Here is a 15,651-nt window from a genome sequence, read left to right on the forward strand (position 1 = left end):
TTACAGTTTTATTGAAATTGTGATGAACAGCTGAAAGCGGCCGTCATCCAGGCGCAGCTCCTGGAGCAAATGATGAAATTCGCCGAACTGGGAACGCCTCCGGAGGGTCTGGTGGACCCAAGTACGGCGACGACGACCCATACGCCGCTGTTCTGCTCTCCAGAGCAAATACAGAGCAGTGACTCTCTCCACGAATGCTCGATAAACATCAGCCAGCTTGTAAAAAGATGGCCGTCAACGGATTTCGCCTCCGACGCGCGTAAATTTCGCTCTTGACGCGCGAATGGATTCAATGTGGTCAAGCGTATAACTAGACGCGGTAGGCGTGAATTTGACGCGCTATTCGCGTCCGGTGTGAACGTAGCATAAAGACCTTGAGAGTACCTGCAGTTTCCTGGCAGTACCCCCTTCCTGCCCGCTCTGATGCCCCAATATATCTGAGAAACTGGAAGTGGCTCCAAAACTCATCTCTTGACCACTGTCAATTAAATGTGCATGAAAAATCAAGAATTAGAGGGCGGGAGAAGATTTCTGGGTCCTAATATCCATTTCTGTGATTTGATGGTCATAAATAGGCTTTTGGATCCAGAAGTCTTCTCCAGGCCTCCGTTCGATAAAGTCCAAAAGCCAATATGAAAGTTTTTTTTAATATTTTATAGTTCAGAGCTTTCTACATTGTAATGTGTTGATTGAGCATGTTTGTTTGTGCAAAATTAATACGATTAAGCCTTTGGGTGGTGTCGCCTTAGAAACGATTCGCACTTAAAGTCAAACATGTTTTTATTGAAATTAAAGTTTATTAAACTTGTGTCTATATCATTGTCGGGATCACTAAATCAGCCTGGATCATGTACATCAAATAAAGAAACTTGAAAAGAGCATTTAATTTATTTAGCATATGACCTTTATGTTCAAACATTTTATTAAACACTAACGCTATTACAAAAAAAGTTTATTACACCTTGTTTACATTTTTAGACCAAAACCAAAGAAACACACGTCCCCTTTAAAAAAAATTAAATTATATATATATATATATATATATATATATATATACATACATATACACATACATACATACACACACATATCAAATAATAATATTAATAAAAATACAATATATATAATAATAGTACCAATAGACAATATACACACACACACACACACACACACACACACACACACACAGGAAGAACGCTAAGAGACGCCATTTTTTTTTAAAGAAATTACTTTTCCCAGAACATCTTACTTTTTCCAGTTTCAGAAAAGACATGGTATCCACTAGCCATTGGGATGTTGATGGAGGTTTATTAGATTTCCAGTGGAGTAGAATGCGGCGCCTGACTAACAAAGAGGTAAAAGATTAAATATCCAGTTGTTTGGAATTAAACTGTGACCAATTCTTCGGTACCCCAAAAATTGCTATAGCGGGGCAAACATCAATTCTCATTTTTAACACTTCAGACATAATTGTAAAATAATTGACCCAAAAAATATGCAACATATGGCAATTAAAAAACATATGAATAAAATTGCACCGAGCAGCATGACATCTGTCACATCTATCTTCAATATGAGGAAATATTTCAGATAACCGGGCCTTGGAGAAATGAATTCTATTTGTATGAGGCCGAGACGTACACAAATACTACACGACCGTATTCTGTCCAGTGCAGCCGCCCACCAGTCCTCTTCAAAACTTTCTCCCAACTCCCGTCCCACGCTCGTTTAATTTTGTCTTTAGAACAATCATCTAAACCTAAAAGACAACTATACATTCTAGAAACTTGTGACCTGTGATGTGGATTGAATTGCAGAAATTCTTCCCATACTTGCATCGGGGGCAGAGATGGGTAGTTGGAGAATAAGGTAGCAGAGCAGTGTCTAATCTGCAAAAACAGATACATGAATAAGAAACCACCATCTTGATTTGTAGCCAAAAAATTGTCAATGGAAGTTGAGATAAAATCAATGAATTTAACATCCGCATCTATAAAAAAAAATATCAATACGGGAGTACGACTGATGGACTTGCGCGAAAAAAGAAAATGTCTTATCTTGAGGGTTATAAAATCTCCATGGATCAACACAACCATTTTTGGACATGAATTCAACTATTGCTCTAGACAGAGTCATTGTCCTGCAACTAGAACGGTCCATAGCAGGATCAATTACACAATTAAGATCTCCGGCAAAAATAAGTGAATGACTATTTAATGAGGGGAGGATCTCAAATAACTTGTTTATAAAATCTGGATCTGGTTTCCCATGCCTTGTATGTTCCAAGTTAAGAACCTTATTGTGGAGCCAACTGGGTTTAATAGATTAACATGAGAACTAGCCATTTACTCTAGCAAACTAAACTGATCCCCTTGGGGATATAATATATATATAACACCCCCCATCCCAACAACCCCACCCACACACCCAAGCACATCTAATGTCCACATCCCCAAATGATGCGAACCCATGTGCAGACTCCAAACGGAGCCAACCCATACAACAGCTGCTGCGATTAGAGATTAACAAAGAGAAGATGGAGACCTGCAGAATACAAGTCAATAACAAAAAAGCACTAGAACAGACATTATTCATTAACCAATAACATTGCACTTATAATATAAAAAGAAAAAAAAAAAATCGTATGAAGATCAAAAAGGAGAGCGAAGGAAAGAAAGAAAAAATACTAAATCACATTCGCAGTAGACCATAGTACAGTGTCCCATGCATAAAACCAAGGGTTAACTTGCCCTACTCACATGTCTACACATAAACACTTACGAGTCACTAGAAACACTCTGGTGAGACTGTAAAGATTTGACATAAGTTTTTGCCAAATCCGGTGAGTTGAACTGGCATTATCCCTTTTACTGCTTTTAGTTTTCATTTTTGTTGCAAGAGATGAAAACAATTAAGACGTCACTGATCAAACTACTCATAGACACTTAGTAATATACGAAAAGATGCATAATTATCGAAATATGAGATTCTGCAGGACCTCCCGCGACCACGTCCTATTCCATAACTCACCTAACCAGAAGTCCTAGCATATGACCTTTATTTAGTTGGAAATCAATGGTCTCAACAGGTGCAGAGGCAGCTCTCAAAAACAAAAAGATCAAATTGCTGAATACATGTGCCATGACTCGGAGACTGCGAAGAGGTTTTACGAAGTCAGTTCAACGGTCTCCGAAGTCAATAGGATTAGAAATCTACAGCGGTTGAGCCTTGAACAAGGTTGAACCGCCCGCACGGTATAAAAAAAAAAAAAAACCTGCAACACTTCTGATTGTTACATTATTGTTGTTTTCGTGTTGATATATTTTGTGGTACATCTGGTTTCTGCGTGAGTGTGCTGGTGTTTTATTGAATGCATGACTTAGCCGAGTTCTTTGGATGAAGCTGTAATACTTACTCAGGGCTTCGTACAGGCATTTCTCCGCCATCTCAATAAATTGGAAGTACAGCTCCACATCCATCAAGCTGTCTGACATTTGAAAACATACAAATATTATAATAGCGATAATAACAGTTTTACAGATATTTGTAAGTAATTCAAATGTAAAGTTAAACGTTTAATACCAAGTGACTAAAAGCGCACTCTATTGGCACTAGACTAAACGGTAAAACTTACCAGATTTATTCTTGGCCACATCCTGCTGATGTGACAGGACATTTGCTGCCAAATCCTTTTTCAGCCTTCCAATAATCAGTAGGCCTCTGTCCAAAATAGTGTTCGAGACCCTCACCCAGTCCGGCTTCGCGAGCCTCATCCATTTGAGAAAGTTGGTGAGGTCCTCCAACTTGTGTTTAATCGTGGTCGGCTTGTAATTTGCCTCCTCTAATCCTTTGAAAAAGCTGAAAGAAACAAAAACATGCACAGACGGTTTAATTTCTAATAACTTACACCTAAATCTCAAATTATCTTATCCACCACCCTCCTGCTCTTGATCCTGAACATTTCTTCTCCTCCTTCTTGGTCCTACAGAATATAAAGAAATACTTATTTGACCAATTTATGTGAACATGTTTTCAATTACGGAGTTCAATGTAATTGTCATATTTGTTCTGGTGTTTAAAGATTTTTGAGAAAATAATTAATAAATGTTTGCCTGGGTTGTGATAATATTGTATTGTAAACACCTTCATTGTTTTGAAGTGGAGGTTGCTCAGCAATAGTCATATTCCTTGTTTATAATTTTGTTATGTTTTTATAGTTAACAAGTTGTAGTTTATTTGCGTTAATCAATAAAGTCATATTGATTTCCAACTAAATAAAGGTCATATGCTAAATTAATTAAATGCTCTTTTCAAGTTTCTTTATTTGATGTACATGATCCAGGCTGATTTATTGATCCTGACAATGATATAGACACAAGTTTAATAAACTAACATGGCATCAGAGCGGGCAGGATACTTGTCAACAAGCAATATCATTACATAGTTTACATATTGATAACAGCTAAATGTTGACAATTCAGAAAGACAAATCTTAATAAATGTGCCAGTGTGAGTCACCCACAACTGCACATGGACTTCCCAATGATTTTTAATCTTCCACAAAGCATATTTATGACAGTTTACGTGGACATCTACCCACAGTGGTAAGAAGGCCCTCGTTGTTGACTGGAGGAGGAGGGACGTCCTCAATTTTTTATGTGAATACATTGGAAATGGGATGGTCCATTTCATATGTGTTCTAGTGATTATGCTGATTTCTGAAAAGGTTGCAAGAAGAGACTGATACTTACCTCCCTAGATCTCAATTTAGATTTCCGCCGTCTCCTCTCAGCTGCCTTGAGGTCAGTCCAATGTTCACGAAGGACGTCAGACAGCCAGGGGCTGGGTGGTGTAAGAGGAAAGGACAGATATTGTCTAGACAAGTTGTTAAAGTACAGCTTAGTGTGTCTGCGGCAGTGTTTACATCAAGGGTGGAAAATACCTTTTGTGATGAAATTAAAAACTTGTCAGTAGAACCACTGTTGTATCCAGGCCGAATGCTCGCAGTACACCTGAAACCACTGTGGAAACAAGAAAGACAGTAACTTGCATACATTTCCAAATAACCATTACAGCATTTCACAGGGACAAACTCCTTCAAGCTGTTTAAATAGATGAACTTACAGTAAAGCCTTCCACAGCTCCTGGACGCTGAAAGTGACGGACGACCATGACTATTTGAAGACAAGGCTGGATCTGGAGCAGACAAACCCACAGCTCCGTAACAAGTGCCAGATTTACAAGGAGATGCTAGATGGGAGAGTCATGTTGTATTGAACAAAGTAGTGATCGGAGAGATGTAAAGGAGTAACAAGAATATTTGAGTTGGTACAGTTACGTGTAAAAATGAGATCCTGCTGGTTGCCCGGTCTGTGAGTTGCGGTGATGCTTAGTCTTTCCAAGTCAAATGAGGCCAGAAGAGCATTCAGTTCAGTGGCCTGGGGCTTTACTTGGTGTATGTTGAAATCACTAAGAACTACAAACGACTTTATCCAAACATGTTTTTATTGAAATGTGTTAGTTTATTAAACTTGTTTCTATACTTTTGTCAGGATCACTAAAGTAGCCTGGATCATGTACGTACTCTCGAGGTCATTAGATGATACGGTGCACAAACTTTCGTACCGGTGCCCCCATCCTGGCGGGCACTGCGCCATCTCGGGCGATGTTGCTGTGTAAAGGTACCCTTTTACTGATCTTGACCCCTGTGTCCTTTGCTATCTTTTGGGGCGTTAGAGCGGGCAGGAAAGGGGTACTGCCAGGACCCTTGTTTTTTTTTTAGCTTGCACTTATTTCTTTGTTATGTTTTAGTGTGGACAAATAATGCAAAAGTTGCACAGTTTGTGTTACTGTGCAATTACGGATTTAATAAGTCAAACTCCGTACACATCCAACAAAGCTGCAAGAGATGCCATCTGCAGTGACCACGTCTCCATTTTATTCGTTTTTTGAAACAGAAAAAAATTTATATTTATAAAAAATTTGAGTTCTTGACACTCTTCAGTCCTGAAGTTTCAGCTTCACTCTGGGTGGCTCTACAAATGACAAAGAAACAGAACACAACACTAAAACAGACCAAAATTTTGATTTCTCAAACTGGCTTTTGCTTGCCCACAGTCACATAGCATCCAACGAGACAAACAGAAAATTAGTTATAGATTTAATTTAATCCATCTGCGCAGAAATGTCATACAATATTTTCATTCTGAGGTTTGGTAGCAAAACAAATCACGAACCAACAACTTTTCTAATTTCCTTCAAAGATTCATGTACTTTTGGGTGCTTTGCATGGACATTTCAATGAAGACAATATATTTTGAAAGATCTCAAATGCCCAGCCTGATCACATGAACACGATGAGAAATTTTCTGGACTAACATACATACACACACACACACATGGGTGTGGTCCGGGTCAAGACAATCTCCTGAACTCCAAACTGAATGTCAGAATGGGAAAGAAAGGTGATTTATGCAATTTTGAGCGTGGCATGGTTGTTGGTGCCAGACGGGCCGGTCTGAGTATTTCACAATCTGCTCAGTTACTGGGATTTTCACATACAACCATTTCTAGGGTTTACAAAGCATGGTGTGAAAAGGGAAAAACATCCAGTATGCAGCAGTCCTGTGGGCGAAAATGCCTTGTTGATGCTAGAGGAGAATGGGCCGACTGATTCAAGCTGATAGAAGAGCAACTTTGCCTGAAATAACCACTCGTTACAACCGAGGTATGCAGCAAAGCATTTGTGAAGCCACAACACGCACAACCTTGAGGCGGATGGGCTACAACAGCAGAAGACCCCACCGGGTACCACTCATCTCCACTACAAATAGGAAAAAGTGGCTACGGCCCCCACAGTCACCAGATCTCAACCCAATAGAGCATCTTTGGGATGTGGTGGAACGGAGCTTCGTGCCCTGGATGTGCATCCCACAAATCTCCATCAACTGCAAGATGCTATCCTATCAATATGGGCCAACATTTCTAAAGAATACTTTATCCTCCAATTATCCTAAGCCACAATGTACACATTTATTTTGTGTACTGCCAAGATCAATTTTAACATTAAATATTTGTTTGTAGTGTTCGGAATAAACATCCAACAAAAGGAATGATTTATTCTAAAATATGTTGAATACATGGCTAACTGATATTGGTTGTGATATAGCCAGAGGGGAACTAGCTTCCCTCCCCTTGGTGTGCCTGGTTTCCACCTAGGTTTACTTTACTTTCTCCACTAATCGAAATCCTTGTGTTCCTGGCCAGTCGCATTGGGCTTGCTTACTGGGGGTTAAAAGACTAATATCTCCAAATCATAAATGTCATTTATCTTATGTCTTTAGAGATTTTCATATTACTTTGGTTAAATTGTCAATTTTACCAACAACTTAATTCTGTAAAGCTGCTTTGAAACCATGTAGTGAAACCTCAGGTATTGTGGACTCATATTCCATGTGTATTGAAGTGCTGACAGTGAAATCTGACTACCAAGACCTGACAGAGTTCCCAACTGTAAGCAGTAGACTATCCTTGAACATAATACAGCTATTGTAACAGGCCAGTAGCACTGGCCATTTGCAAGGTCTTCCATTGTGTTTTCCAACCAAAATGTTTTTGTTCTGTTACCTACATCTGCTGGTTACCTACAGATTCTGGCCTGACTCTCAGCGCTTCTGGATCTGAGCAGCGCCGTCATTCCAACGTGCTTAAAGGCCACCAAAATCATCCCCATGCCAAAGTAGTCTTCAGTGTTCTGCCTCAACGACTACAGTCCCGTCGCACTTACACCCATCATCATGAAGTGCTTCGAGAGGCTCGTCATGAGGCACATTAAGACCCAGCTGCTCCCCTCACTAGACCCGCTGCAGTTTGCGTATCGTCCAAACCGCTCAACAGACGATGCCATCGCCACAACCCTCCATCTGGCCCTCACCCACCTAGACAAAAAGGACTCATACATTCAAATTCTGTTCATAGACTTCAGCTCAGCATTCAACACAATAATTCCTCAGCACAGTCAGTCCGGATCGGGAACAGCATCTCCACCACACTGAGCTCTTGGGCCCCCCAGGGCTGTGTACTCAGTCCACTGCTGTTCACTCTGCTGACTCACGACTGTGCAGCAATGCACAGCTCGAACCACATCATCAAGTTCACCTATGACACGACCGTGGTGGGTCTCATCAGCAAGAACGACGAGTCAGCATACAGAGAGGAGGTGCAGCGGCTAAGATACTGGCAGTACACAGTGAAACGAGACAACGTTCCTCCAGGACCATGGTGCTACATAAAACACCAGACATACTATGAGATAGTGTTCTATGCACATAGCAGTTATTGAGGTAGCAGCCAGTTATAAAGTGACAATAATGAAAGAGCAACTAAGGACGTGTGTGTGTTTTTTTGTTACACAGTCTGGCCGTGAGGGCCCGAATGCTTCGGTACCTCTTGCCAGATGGCAGGAGGGTGAGTTTGTGTGAGGGGTGTGTGGGGTCATCCACAATGCTGGTAGCTTTGCGGATGCAGTGTTTTTTGTAAATGTCTTTGATGTAGGGAAGAGACCCTCTCCCAAACCAATAAAAACCACTTGACATGAACCTTTATCTAGGGATAAATCCACCACATCACTGGAAAATGCAGTCTGATCTGGATTGTCATCCACCTGCAAGTAAAAATGTAAATCACAATAAGTCAAACTTTAAAGAGACACTTTACAATCATTATCTTGAAGATGGACTAACTGATGTACTAGTGTTGTCAAAAGTACCAGTACTTTGGTACCAAGTTGGTACCAAAGTGTGACAACTGTTTCACAAATCACATGCCCGAAGCAGCACACGAGTTTGAGATCCACCCCCTCAGGCCATAGGGTTAGAATCCCTCAGTGCAAATAGTTGCCCAAAGTCAGATTGCCAGATTCATCAACCAATCAGATTGATTTATTTGTTCTTGGTGGGTGTGATGTTTAGGATATGTTCCGGTCGAGGCCTCCTAGCTGGCCTTGAGTAAAACAAATCACGCTTTAAGTGACGTAATTTGAAGGCGAAGAGTGTGATAGCAACATCAGGAGTTTAAGTGTAAATTAGGCTGCTAGATCATTCAGTGTCCAATCAAGTTTTGAAAAGTAGTGCTGCATTCCATTAAACTCGTAAAGTCGGATTTATGGCGTTTAATATTGGACAAAACAGCGCAAGCGCAAAAACACAGCGCGCAAGTGAATTTCAACAGTGTGAGCACCATGACACAGCTTGCACGTAAAATTTAAACCTGCAGAACTTGCAAATCACAAACTCGAGCACCAAAAATATGATTGTGCACACAAATGAACAAGTCCCACACACGCGCGAGTTCTTTTCTGCACACAAGTCGGTTTTGACACTCGGGGCTAGGCCCAATCCTTTCTGTTAACAAATGCTATTGGCTGCGGACCAAATACTGTATTGATTGGCTGCATCTCTTCGAATCTCTCGTGATTGGCTGTTGTCGGACGAGAACAGACAGAAAGTAGGAAGGATGTTGCAGACAGTAAAGAGGTTATGGTTTCTTTCTAAATTGTAGCTGTAAGATGTTTTGTGCATACACACACACACACACACACACACACACACACACATATACGAGAGGCAAGATGACACTAGCTGCGTTTGAATAAAACAAGAGCGCGTCCATCTGAAGTGTGATTATCATTTTAGAGTTTAAAAATTTGATTTATATTATTTTATTAGATAGAATGGAAGTTCCTTCACCTGAGAAAGTGTAAGAAATAGCTGTAATGAGATTAGAAACAGTGTGAGGGAGTGGAAGGGTTGGCTACAATTGGTATAATGATTGAAACAATTCTTGAGGGGAAAAATATTCTACCAAACTTGAAGGAAATTGATTCCTCCAATGATATGTTATATATTTGATCATTCTTTTATTGATTTAATACTCTGAATTACTCTGATGCAGTCTGAAACTATGGAAAACAGCTTAGCTTGCAGGGAAAATGAATTAATGTGATACATTAAGACAGTGAGAGACCTTGGGAAACAGGAGGAAATGGAATGTATGTGATAAGTGAATGAGTAGGGAGTTTTTAACACATGAATTTAAGGCCAGATATGAAGTAAAAACAGGCTTTGAGTCTATTTTTGTATGTATAATATTTTTGCCCTAAGAGAATGAGAGAACACAGAGTATCACACCTGACGAAGCATCGAAGGGACAGTGTTTACACCATGAATGGTGTAAAAGGAGGGAATTGTTGTGTTTTACAATCTTAAAAAATGAATGCCTCCAAACAAATGATGATTGGTTTCTGTACTCAACTTGTCTCCTCAAAAACGAACACGACAGATGGTAGGATCGGCAGCGGTGTGAAGCGAGCGCCTTTGAGCGGATTGAGCGCCCCAGTGGAAACACAGCCTGAGAAAGCCGAACTGCTTGCGTTTTAGCGACACGCAGCAAATATCGAAAATTCCTCAAAAGCTTATCGTGGATTTTCTTTATCGTGATATATATCAATATCGTTTTAATCGCCCAGCCCTATCGTACACCTGAAGCACAAATGCTAACGCTGCAGCATTGTTTATCAGTTGGGTTGCTGGGAGACATCTCTAACTCTGTAGTCAAACCCCCGCGAAGCTAACAGGAGTGCTGCACCTCCGAATATCGGGGAATGGGATGCATTTCTGGTCTGCGACGTCCCACATACAACTTGAACAGAACGCGTGACTTCTTTTCTCGCGCGGGACTTCTTTTCTATATGCGTTTCATACATGTCTAAGGTCTTTACTATGCATTGAAATACACATTGGAGATGTTTTTATAAGCCATTGTATTGATTTGTTTTTATTTTACAAAGATTAAATAATAGATGATAACAGAAAATCTCAATTAATTCTAGATTTGTGTTGTTTCCTTAAAAAAATAAATAAAATAAAAATAAAAATCCACAATTTAATTACAATTACTAACAACTGCTCAAAATATTTTATTAAGACACATACCTGTGTTGACCTTCCTGCAATCACTTCTTGGACCTAACACCAAAAAGAAGATCATATCGGTTTAAACAAAATTCCAGTCACAAGGCTATACCCCTCATTTATCATTTTACATAACTATTAAGACCTTATAGATAATGATATACTACATTTAAAAATGACATCATATATGTGAAGTTCATAAACTGTGGTGTGCATATATCAGGGCTCTACAGCAGTTTTGCAAATTATTTATTTTTCTTCGATATAGTGCATTTATCAGTACCACCTCTACCTACATGAATACTACGCAGTCTGCGTAGGGTTATACTTTAAATGCAAATGTTTTAACACCAATTATGAAAAGAGCAGGAAAATGCCCATCGCTAATCCAGTGCTCTGGAAGAGACATACGAAAGCAGCTGGACATTTGATGTCATTTGATTCTAGTAGGCATGGGTCAAGGTATGATTTGGGAGGCATGTGCTGTTCCACAGATGTGTGCCCCTTAGTACACGCACGCGCACACACACTCATACACGCAGTATAAATATGTATGTAATAAATTGTTTGTTAATAAACTCTGTATTACATTTTCACTGTACTTCTACTTTTTTCATTTAGGAGCACATGTACTCCTTGGGGAAAAAGTTAGCGTAGAGCCCTGCATATGCATTTAGAGAATATAAAACTTGGCTACCAGATTTCTCAGGTTGCCGCCACTTTGATTAGTTAACCTGCCTCATTTTAATACAACAGCTCTGCCATTAAATTCAAACAACTGTGAATGCAGTCCAGTACAGCACCATCACTAACTGTGACTTTAATACTCAAATATATAATCTTGTTCTTAATTTACTAAATAATATTTACTTGACAATTTTATTTTGCAGTCAGTTTTCAGTGACTTAAAACTGCGTTAAAATTTGAAGTTAAAACATTACCTGCACCGAAGAGCTTTGAGCAAATCGTTTTTCACACCGACTAGGGTGAGCTCTCAGTCGCTCCAGTCTTCTGCGAAACCTGTCGAGACCGCTGCTGTTTTTCCCATCCATTGCTTCAACTGAAGGCCACACTTAATAAGCACGAGGGGTGCAGGTGTTGGGGGGAGGGGCAATCAGTTAAGGCTGCACTGAAGTGCGCCACAATATTCTCCACAACTCACCTTTGACTGCCAGCTTTCCGTTCTTAAAACCTCATACATACAGTTTGTTATCTGGCATTACCTCATTTCTACAACCCTTCATTATTTTGTAACAATGGATACTATTCAACACCATTATCTCACAGAGTCTTTTGATATCTTTTTACTCTATACCTTTTCAAGGTCAATATTTTGTTACCGCTGGGTGCTCTGTGGTTTTTGCAGCATGAACACTTTTAGATATAAAAATAAGTACTTTGATACAAAAACAAAGGAGGAAACAAAGTTTGTCAGTGTTGCATTTCTTCCAGACACATGCACCAAACACATTTTTTCAACTATGTTGTTTACTGCGTTTGGCAGACGTGTGGGAAACACATTTCAAAAAAGGACACAAAGAACTAACAGTAAGTCTTTCATCACAAAAATTACTCTTTATTTATGAACAAAACATAGACTACACTAATTGGAATAAAGTTGTATCACATTGTGATTATTATTGATTAACACAAACAACACACTTTATAAAAACATAACAGCAAAGTAAATATAAAACAAGGAACATGACTTTATTAATTAACACAAACTAGACAAGTGCGCATGGCCAGAGACCCGAAACCAAACCCAAATCCATGCGCTCACAAAGACATGGAGCATGAGTGTCCACATCCCGACTCAGAAACAAGACCGAACCAGACCGACGAGTCAGGATCCAGACACCAGAACTGAACATGAAACACAGACTACACAGAGGAGCACACGGCAAGGAAAACAACCAAAATAGTGTGCTTACACAGAGACATAGGACATATAACAAACTTATTCAGATTCATGCCATAATTTCTTAAAGGAATAGTTCACCCGAAGAGTCTAGTCACTATTCACTTACATTTACAGGTGAAACTCGAAAAATTAGAATATCGTGCAAAAGATCATTAATTTCAGTAATTCAACTTAAAAGGTGAAACTAATCTATTATATAGACTCATTACAAGCAAAGTAAGATATTTCAAGCCTTTATTTGATATAATTTTGATGATTATGGCTTACAGCTTATGAAAACCCCAAATTCAGAATCTCAGAAAATTAGAATATTGTGAAAAGGTTCAGTATTGTAGGCTCAAAGTGTCACACTCTAATCAGCTAAACACCTGCAAAGGGTTCCTGAGCCTTTAAATGGTCTCTCAGTCTGGTTCAGTTGAATTCACAATCATGGGGAAGACTGCTGACCTGACAGTTGTGCAGAAAACCATCATTGACACCCTCCACAAGGAGGGAAAGCCTCAAAAGGTAATTGCAAAAGAAGTTGTATGTTCTCAAAGTGCTGTATCAAAGCACATTAATAGAAAGTTAAGTGGAAGGGAAAAGTGTGGAAGAAAAAGGTGCACAAGCAGCAGGGATGACCGTAGCCTGGAGAGGATTGTCAGGAAAAGGACATTCAAATGTGTGGGGGAGCTTCACAAGGAGTGGACTGAGGCTGGAGTTACTGCATCAAGAGCCACCACACACAGACGGGTCCTGGACATGGGCTTCAAATGTCAAACGTCTTACCTGGGCTAAAGAAAAAAGAACAGGTCTGTTGCTCAGTGGTCCAAAGTCCTCTTTTCTGATGAGAGCAAATTTTGCATCTCATTTGGAAACCAAGGTCCCAGAGTCTGGAGGAAGAATGGAGAGGCACACAATCCAAGATGCTTGAAGTCCAGTGTGAAGTTTCCACAGTCTGTGTTGGTTTGGGGAGCCATGTCATCGGCTGGTTTGGTCCACTGTGCTTTATTAAGTCCAGAGTCAACGCAGCCGTCTACCGGGACATTTTAGAGCACTTCATGCTTCCTTCAGCAGACAAGCTTTATGGAGATGCTGACTTCATTTTCCAGCAGGACTTGGCACCTGCCCACACTGCCAAAAGTACCAAAACCTGGTTCAATGACCATGGTATTACTGTGCTTGATTGGCCAGCAAACTCGCCTGACCTGTACCCCATAGAGAATCTATGGGGCATTGCTAAGAGAAAGATGAGAGACATGAGACCAAACAATGCAGAAGAGCTGAAGGCCGCTATTGAAGCATCTTGGTCTTCCATAACACCTCAGCAGTGCCACAGGCTGATAGCATCCATGCCACGCCGCATTGAGGCAGTAATTAATGCAAAAGGGGCCCAAACCAAGTACTGAGTACATATGCATGATTATACTTTTCAGAGGGCCGACATTTCTGTATTTAAAATCCTTTTTTTATTGATTTCATGTAATATTCAAATTTTCTGAGATTCTGAATTTGGGGTTTTCATAAGCTGTAAGCCATAATCATCAAAATTATATCAAATAAAGGCTTGAAATATCTTACTTTGCTTGTAATGAGTCTATATAATATATTAGTTTCACCTTTTAAGTTGAATTACTGAAATTAATGAACTTTTGCACGATATTCTAATTTTTCGAGTTTCACCTGTATGTTGTTCCAAACCTGTGTGACTTTTATCTGCTGTGAAACAAAGTTTTTTTATGCATCTTTTCACCATACCGTATAATGAATGTGAATAGTGACTCTGGGCTGTCAAGCTCTAAAGTAAAGAAACCCCAGAAGTTTCAGATCTCTGCGTACTAGAACATCTAACGTTAGGCACAAAAAAAACAGTTTTTTCCCCCTGAAGGAAAGCTCATTATGGGTTGGCTTGTAGTGGCTATAATTCCGTACCAAGGCTGAATTTTGTAAAAGAGATTTCAGATACAGTACTAGGGACCACTAAGGCCTATATCAAAGCCTACAAAAAGAAGCATGTCAGGGGACCTTTAAACCCGTGTGTGTGTGTCCGCGCGCATGCGCATGCATATATGTACATTCAATGTAGTTTCTTACAAAGTTCAGAAGTATCTTATATAGAGTCCTATCCATCATATTGTAACATACTTGTCTACTGTAGACTCCAGCAGTCAAGATCTGGTCAAGTTGATTGGCTACCTGATTACACAAAGGGCCAATCAGCTTACACCATGTGAGCCCATTGGCCCTAAACTTGTTCATCTCTTTATTCAAAAGGGTCGGCGACCAGGTGTGTAATCCACCATACCGAGCGTGGCTATGGTTTCGTTGAACTGTTTGATCTCCACAAGTTTTTGAAGGAGCTAGTTATGCACTACCATCACACCTCCTTGGCACAACACAACCAGGCCCACTTCACAGCGGAGTCCACTTGCCTCACTGCAACTGGCATCTTGATGAAGTGCACCAAGGCTGAGCTAGATTACGCCATAGTTGCCATGTTCCTATGCTTTACAATGTGTACATTGTGCAAAGGGTGGAAGAATATTTGATGTGCCCTTTCCACACCTGTTTACGAACACTAACAATATTAACAACGGGACTTGAGATTTGTAAAACAGTGAACCAGCGACCCATTTATAAATGACTTGATGCTCACAAACCCGGACGTAAACAATGCCTAGTCGCCGGAGAGGAACCAACAAATTCCCCTCTGAATATGTACCCACGGTGTTTGTGGTCACCCTTCGGTGTCCAACCAAAGCCATCTAATATGTGTGG

At 40.0% G+C, this 15,651-nt stretch overlaps 1 protein-coding gene across 1 annotated transcript in view; it reads right to left on the bottom strand.

Moving 5' to 3' along the window:
- LOC127620061 (uncharacterized) overlaps window positions 1–3,788 on the bottom strand; it is a 328,707-nt gene extending 324,919 nt beyond the window's left edge. The window contains exon 1 of the transcript XR_007967662.1: window positions 3,635–3,788. The gene's annotated coding sequence lies outside the window, so the exon portion shown is untranslated. The remainder of the gene's footprint in view (window positions 1–3,634) is intronic.
- Window positions 3,789–15,651: the final 11,863 nt, after the last annotated feature.

This window comes from Xyrauchen texanus, chromosome 26 (assembly GCF_025860055.1).
Source record: "Xyrauchen texanus isolate HMW12.3.18 chromosome 26, RBS_HiC_50CHRs, whole genome shotgun sequence".
Classification (NCBI taxonomy): domain Eukaryota; kingdom Metazoa; phylum Chordata; class Actinopteri; order Cypriniformes; family Catostomidae; genus Xyrauchen; species Xyrauchen texanus.